The 7,184-nt window shown below is 37.5% G+C and overlaps 1 long non-coding RNA gene across 1 annotated transcript; it reads right to left on the minus strand.

Annotated features, from left to right (window-relative positions):
* Positions 1 to 1,174: 1,174 nt before the first annotated feature.
* LOC133279457 (uncharacterized) lies at positions 1,175 to 5,826 on the minus strand. The gene is made up of 2 exons (XR_009746895.1): positions 5,745 to 5,826; positions 1,175 to 1,794 (listed from the first exon to the last, which is right to left on the minus strand). It is a non-coding gene; the product is annotated as an uncharacterized LOC133279457 (long non-coding RNA).
* Positions 5,827 to 7,184: the final 1,358 nt, after the last annotated feature.

The raw sequence follows: 7,184 nt of genomic DNA on the forward strand, positions 1-7,184 counted from the left end.
ACCTGACTGCCACAATTTCTCAAATATGATGGACAGGGGCTTAGCAACTTTATTCAACAACTAATGCTATGAACTTCTTGAACTTGAATACTATCAACTTCTACCAATACAAGAGACCTGATTCAAGAAGTGAAAACTGTGGAAACATTATCAGATGCTAACATTTAAAGTCATGAAAGCCACACACTTGACAGGAATGTGGTCATATTTACGAAGGTTCTTTTTTTAACGTCTCAAATTTTCATGCCAAGTATAAATCTGAGAACAGACTAAAATAACCAGAAGACTCTTAAAGACTGAGTTATCTCACAGAATGCCAGCTTGATTCCTTTATCAGAATACTAGCTACCTCAATTCACTAAAATAATCTAAATAAAAGTTGTTTTTTTTTTAATAATTTTGAACTGTTACACCGCAATCCCACATAACCCTGAAGACTTGCACATGCATCATTAAAAGGGAGAAAAAGACATGTCAAAGGCAAAAAACAACTCTTCTGCTCTGCAACAAGGCTTGTGCCCAGGTCCTACTGTGCTTTGTGGCAGAACAAAACCCTAGACTGGTGAGTTAAGCATCAGTAAAGAAGATAAAGCAATATAGTAAGAGCTAGAGAGAAGCAGGAAGCAAGGCTTTGTGATGATGGTTAGAGAATCTCTTACTCATCAAAAAGCAAGCTTTGAAATCTCTGTGATCTGTGAAACACAGCATGTGAACCATCACTGATGAGATCTGCAAGGGCAATTACATGAGGAAGAAAGTTTTGACTTTTCAAAGTATAAAACAGGGAAAGTACATATGTTTGCTCTTTCTGTTGTTTGAAAACTGGGATCAGAGCAGATGCTCATATTCCAGTTGTACTGCTTTTATGAACCAACTAAAAACCTATTTGCTAAGGAACTATATGCTTTAACATGGATGTATCCATTGTTATTAAAAAAGAGTGCACAAAGTCTCATTAAAAGAACTTTTTCCCCTTTTTTAAATGACAGCATAATAGCTTCTAAATAAATGAAGAAAACACATTTATTTGGAGCTACAATTAAAAAGACTATACACTGTGATTGACAGCAAATTCTTTCCAAAGCTTCAGTGGAGGGTTATGACATCCATTATTGCAAATCCCACACACCACCAATGCAGAAACAAAAAAACACTGGATGCCGTACAAGAACAGTCCAGCCAACAGGACTTTAATCATAATAAAGTATGGAAACATATTGTCATTTTAATAAATACATTAAAGAACTTGTTTTTCAAACAAATACCATAGGAGTTTTAGCGGTAATAAAAGATCAGAGGCAAGGTAAAAATCACATAGAGACTCCATTTCTTTTTCTGACGTATTAAACCCACATTACTAGAACTGAAAGGATTTGAGAAAACAACTGATCTTCCACCTTTGTATTTTTAATTTACTTCACGTTACATTTATTTTATGCATGCAACCTGCTTTCCTCTTATCTGTTTCTCTGAGAAACAGTTCAGTTGAGACTGCAAGCCAAATGTTGTTAGGTGATTAACATATTTAATAAAAATTTCCTCTCTCTAAACTGCCCCCAGTTACATATGCAGAGTGCCTAAAATGTAATGAAGCACACTAAAGTACACAGAAATTAAGGCAATGGTCAAAGCTGTGCAGTATTGGAAAAGCAGACTCCACAGTTCAAGGTCTCTCTGGTGCCTCACAAAAGGAATCATCTCCTCCACCTTCTGAAGAACTCCTCTACAGATGTTTAAAGTACAGTAACTGTTTTATAAAGCAATCCCTATTGGTCTTTATACTGTCCATTGTACCTAATATTGAAAAGACAGGATGGGTAATTGGGATATTAAAAAAAAAGTAGTCTGCCTTCAATAGAATTTGGAAAACTTTCAGGCCTCTCAAAATGGCAGTTTTCCAGGCTGGTTGTTTTGTTGTTTATGCTGTTGTAAAAATTTTACTTCTCCATTTTCTGTAAAAATTAAAAAGGCATAACTCTGCATTTGCACACTTTACAGGTTTTAATTTCCACAGGAAAATTAACAGGTGAGTTAAGTTACTATATATGCAAAATGTCAGATAAAAAGTTGGTCATCTAGGATAGCTATTCCAGCTCCTGGAATTTAACACTGAAGCAATCACCCATAACTGAAAGAATTCTCCAAAGACCTAGATTCAAGCTTCTGAAATGAAACAAAACCACATTAAAAACTTCTATGTATATATTTTACATATATATAGACACACACATAAACTTCATGTACATACACTTTATACTTACATGCGTGTGTCTATATATATATATAAAAGTATAAAAAAATGATCGCATAAATATAATGGAACTTTTGTGGAAAACGGCTTTCCAGGACAATGAGAAACCCAAAATGGAAAGCTCAATGCAGGGAAAAGTAAGAATATTTGTACACTTGCACTTGACTTCAGCAAAAGGTATACAGTACTTCAGAAAGTTTGGGTCATCTCATTGTGAAATGACAGCACCTCTGTTCAGATTTGCAAGCCCTGGACAGGAGTCCTAAAAACTCTTGCCTGTTCCATTTAAGTGCTACTTATGGGGAAGCAAGACCTCCTGTACATTTGTTTGAAGTAGAAATGATAAGTGATAGAAGTTCCATTCCCTGAAAAATTCAGTAACAAAGAATTCTGAAAAGCTCTTCTGAATTTCAGTTCATTTGAATACTTCATGCTTACACAAATCCCCCTGAAGATTAAGATAATCATATTAAAGACTCTATGAATATAGCCAGTAGGAATCACAGCAAGTCTGAGTTACTATCAGATAATTTTTTCATCATGAGATATATAAAAATAAAAACTGCTTAAGTTTTCAGCTGAGATGCTTTTAAGAAATTAAGATGCCATTAGAGATGAACAAATGAATAACCTTAGTAACATCTGACACACTGTGTAAAAACCCCTGTACTGAACAACACTGTCAAACAACTGGGGAGGTATGTTTGTGCTTTTTCTGGGGATGGTGAGTCAAATGGAAGAGAGTGGAAATGCAGTGCTGATAACTTTCCAAACGATGTGAAAACTGCCTTGTGAAAAATTAAGCTTACCTTTGGAGACTGTTTGAAATATTTTTCCAGCACCAAACTGAGATTTCTGGCCACAAAACAGATACATCCAGAACAACGCTCTCCTCATCTTCTTTTCCAAATCACAGAAGTAAAACATCAGGATAAAAATCCAGCACTTTCATTGAAAAATACACTGCAGAGATAAATCTTTGTCTGTCAGACAAATTTATGAACTGCTTATCCAACCTTTTCATAAAAAACACAAACTCTCCTATGCCCCTGCATTTCCCAGGCTAAAGCACAATTCCATAGATTCTCCACTGACTACTACAATTTTTGTAAATAGGAACACACATCACTGTTCCTGATAACTGGAAAAAAAGTAGGTGTCTCTATTAAGTTTCTAACATCTCAGATTTACTGTTTTCAAAAGAGGGAAAACCTCCTAAGCCTGGTGGTCATTTCTGTTTGTGACTTTAGTAAGATAACTTTGCAAGATAGCTTAATACTTGCACTGAAGATACTCAGTTCATATTAAACGTTGCTGATCAATGAAATCAATATATCACTGTGAAATGAACACGGAATGATAATGCTAAAACAAAAACCTCTTGCTTAGAAGTATCTTGTTTCAATGTTATCAAAATGAGACTGATTCAAAATTGGCAAAACCTAACATGTTTTAATAACATGTGGACAATGTTGAAATGTTTAGGAAGACAAACACCCTGTAAATACTTATTTTAATTTGCTCTAAGAGCAACAACACGAAAGACTCCAGACCGGGTTCTGATGTTGGTTATGTGACATGTACCGGTTGTTCAAACATGAGCTTTAAGCCTGGCCTCGGTCATCTTTAGGTGCCTGATGGCCTCAGTTGGCAGCTGAGGGGCAGGGGGATGGGCCTGCCCCACTCACCCTAGGGGGTTCCCAGAGGGAAACCCCATGGCTGCAGCTTCCCAGGGAGCTACTGGCCCTCACTCTAACTCCCCTAAAGGGAACCATTTGCAAGGTGTGCTTATAACATTAACTACCATCTCACGTGCAGCATAAAAAAAGATAGACAAAAGCCACAAGTGTCAGACGAGAACAGTGACCCCAGAAGAAAAGCATGCAGATGTCATAAGCTTAAATTCATTTGAACTGACATTTCTTAAAGTCCTAAAAAGGCTCTCATCCTAAGCTTCGTTTCTAGAAAATTTTCTCTCTGGGTGTATTGAGAAGGTGAAGGGGAAAGATGGATGTAACTTCTCAAAATGCTCCTCTTGGAAATTAAGAAAAAGAAAAAAAATCACCCCCACCTCCAAATCCTCCCACCAGAACCTAAGAACATCTATGTTTATCTTCACCCTGAGAATCTGTGTTCACTCCAGCATATGGTACTGCCTCAGTTTGGTTTCACTGGTAGAAAAGGCTAACCTCAAATCTTATGGCAACCAGCACAAAATTAGATCTTCGCCCTCTCCTTCCCCCCCCCCCCCCCCCCCCGTTAGTGTCTGTCGCTTCAGTGACTTGCTGATTTGTTGCAGAAAAGCATTATTTTCAACCATAGACTGGTACAAACTCCTTTCACAGAAGGAATGGCACAAAACAGACTCCATCAGCCATGAAGTTTTCCCTCGTCTTCCAAAAGAAATTGCCTCTGGGGATAGTCTCTCATTTTCATTTTCTTTTTTTCTTTCTCACTCAGTTTGTTGGATGCTGGACAGCTGTGGCTTTGCAGAGTTTTAGTGGATTGCTCATCTAACTCACCCCATTCAGAAATATTTCTAATTAGTCCCAGCAGAGGTTTCTCATCCAATTCTCCCCTCTTTTAATTCGATTTTATTGCTGGAATACAGGACTACAGGACTCGAAGTTACTGTAACATGGTATTTCCTGCAATGTTCCTGGAATTGGTACTCCAAGAACTAGGATGTTTACAGGATTTACGACTTACAAAGTTTGGACTTTTGAACTGTTTTTTGATTTTGAGTATATCAAGAAAACTGCAGCAGCCATCAGTCAGATAATGGGTATAAATCTTTTAACCTTAACATGGAGCCTTGGATATAAGAGACTCCAGGGCCTTAGTAGCAACTCTAACTCCACTCTTCTCTGGTATGGTCATGATCTCCAAACAGAGTACGATAAACACCTGCAGCTAAGTGACATGGAACCATCTCTTCCACACAGGGCTGTCTTTACCACTTACCTGCTCCAACAGTCAGCAGGAAGACTGCCCAAGTCAACAAGAACAGGCCCCACCACTTTGTTTCAAGTTGTCTCTCCTCGCACCTGCGGCAAGTCCTGTGTGTCCCTATGCTAGATGGCAAAATAAATTAAAACGTCTCCTCCCACCCAGTTTCTTCATTCCTTTTGATGTCATTAAAGCCAAACATTCAATAATAAAGACCTCTATTCCCTTTACCATTATAATCTTCCTGAAGTGATTACCCTCTTCAGATCTTGATTCCCTCTTTCAAGCCAACTGCTCTTTTATTGGTTTTGATATGCTTCCTTCCTGCAACCCAGACTAACTGTAGATCACTCCAGAAGAAAATGGCACACAGGAAATTAAAAAACTGAGGGATATGATATTATTCATAATGACATTACAGAGCTTCTCATATTCTCCACATGGAAAATAGGCTTTTGTGCATTTCCCACAAAAAGCAGGAAAAACAAAATCCTCTTTGAAAGAAATCAAAATCTCATTTCCCACCATCTAATCAGATGATTACCTGTCAGTTCAGGAGCTTGGCTAGAATCTTATGTGTTTGCTATTCCTACAGCTCACAGGCTCAATGTCCAGAAAGTCCATTAATTAGTCCATTCTAATGATTGAAAGTAGCACAATCAGCTTCAGGGAGTGCCAACAAAATCATTTTGAAAAAGAAGAAAATATTTGGTTTTGCCTTTGAGAAAAATTCAACAAAGACAATGAGCTTAGGCAACACTCTGACCATCGGGATAAATCAGTTTTCAGCTGCCATGGACAGGTAATGAGGACTTGCTGTTGACACTGTTGCGGAGGGAAGATTCACTAGCAGATTTTTTATTCCTACTGCAAAGCAGAAACTGGGTGCTGTTTATTATTATTTGTGACAGTGTTTCATGCAGAACAGCAGGTCCTCATTAAGGAAGCCACATTTACCACAAACATTCACCTCTCATGCAGAGATCAAGTTAGAATTTGAGCTCAAAGCACATAAAAAAAAATCTACTTTCTCTTTTTCAGGAGGCAAAAGAAAATCAGAAGGAATTAACATACACATGCTACCACAGGCAAATTTTCTTCTTTCAAAGTGACATCTTTTAAATTTCAGTACCACAGAATATCACCATACAATTAGGAAAGTTTGCCTACTTAGTTTTCATTCAGGCCTTAAACGGAGTAGGAGGGGCCTCAGTAAAAATGTATAAGTCTTCGAAACTAGTGTTCCTTCAGAATCACAAGTGTATGAGCACCTCTTCATACAAAGATTCAAAATGACATAATAAAGTTAATTCTGTAATGAAATACACACTACAAGTCTGGGCTGCATATAAATTACAGATGTCGGACACTAAATGAGACCTTATGGGGTAACCCCTTTGTGATAAAAGCAAAACTGATACATCTAATAACTTTTAAACTTTTTTAACTTTTTAAAACTATTTAATGGTTAAAAATCTCATACAACAGCAGGCAGGATGCAATGGAGGAGATGACGCAAGGGACTTGAATTTCTCTTTCCAGTAACGAATGTAGAGGTTTGTGGGAGAAAAGTAGTCAATTGAAAATCCTTGCATTTCCTTAGTCATTAACCTATTTCTCTAACAAAATCACTGCAACTCCACCAAATTGTAGTTGAACAGTTAACACCACCACGCTTAACCACATTAAATGAAAACCAGAAAGTAGACCAGGTTAATGGGCATGTTTTGATTCTAGAAAAAAAAAGAAAATTAGATAAAAGGGGAAAACCTACTGCACTAGTTTTGGAGATTACAGTGTTTTGTAATCCAGATATGACTCCACCTCTACTTCCTGCCTACACTTTATCTCAAATATTTATTCGGATTGTTTGTGGAATATTCAAATAATACCTGATGCTGACACAGAGTGTTCAATGCACCTTGTGCCTCTACTCCAAAGCAGCTGCACACCACCTTGGGAATTCACTGTTGCCTTCAGCAGA

The sequence above is a fragment of the Pezoporus flaviventris genome, unplaced genomic scaffold (assembly GCF_033815535.1).
Source record: "Pezoporus flaviventris isolate CSIRO_AGI_PZ_B2104156 unplaced genomic scaffold, CSIRO_AGI_Pfla_v1 ptg000078l, whole genome shotgun sequence".
In the NCBI taxonomy this organism is placed as follows: Eukaryota; Metazoa; Chordata; class Aves; order Psittaciformes; family Psittacidae; genus Pezoporus; species Pezoporus flaviventris.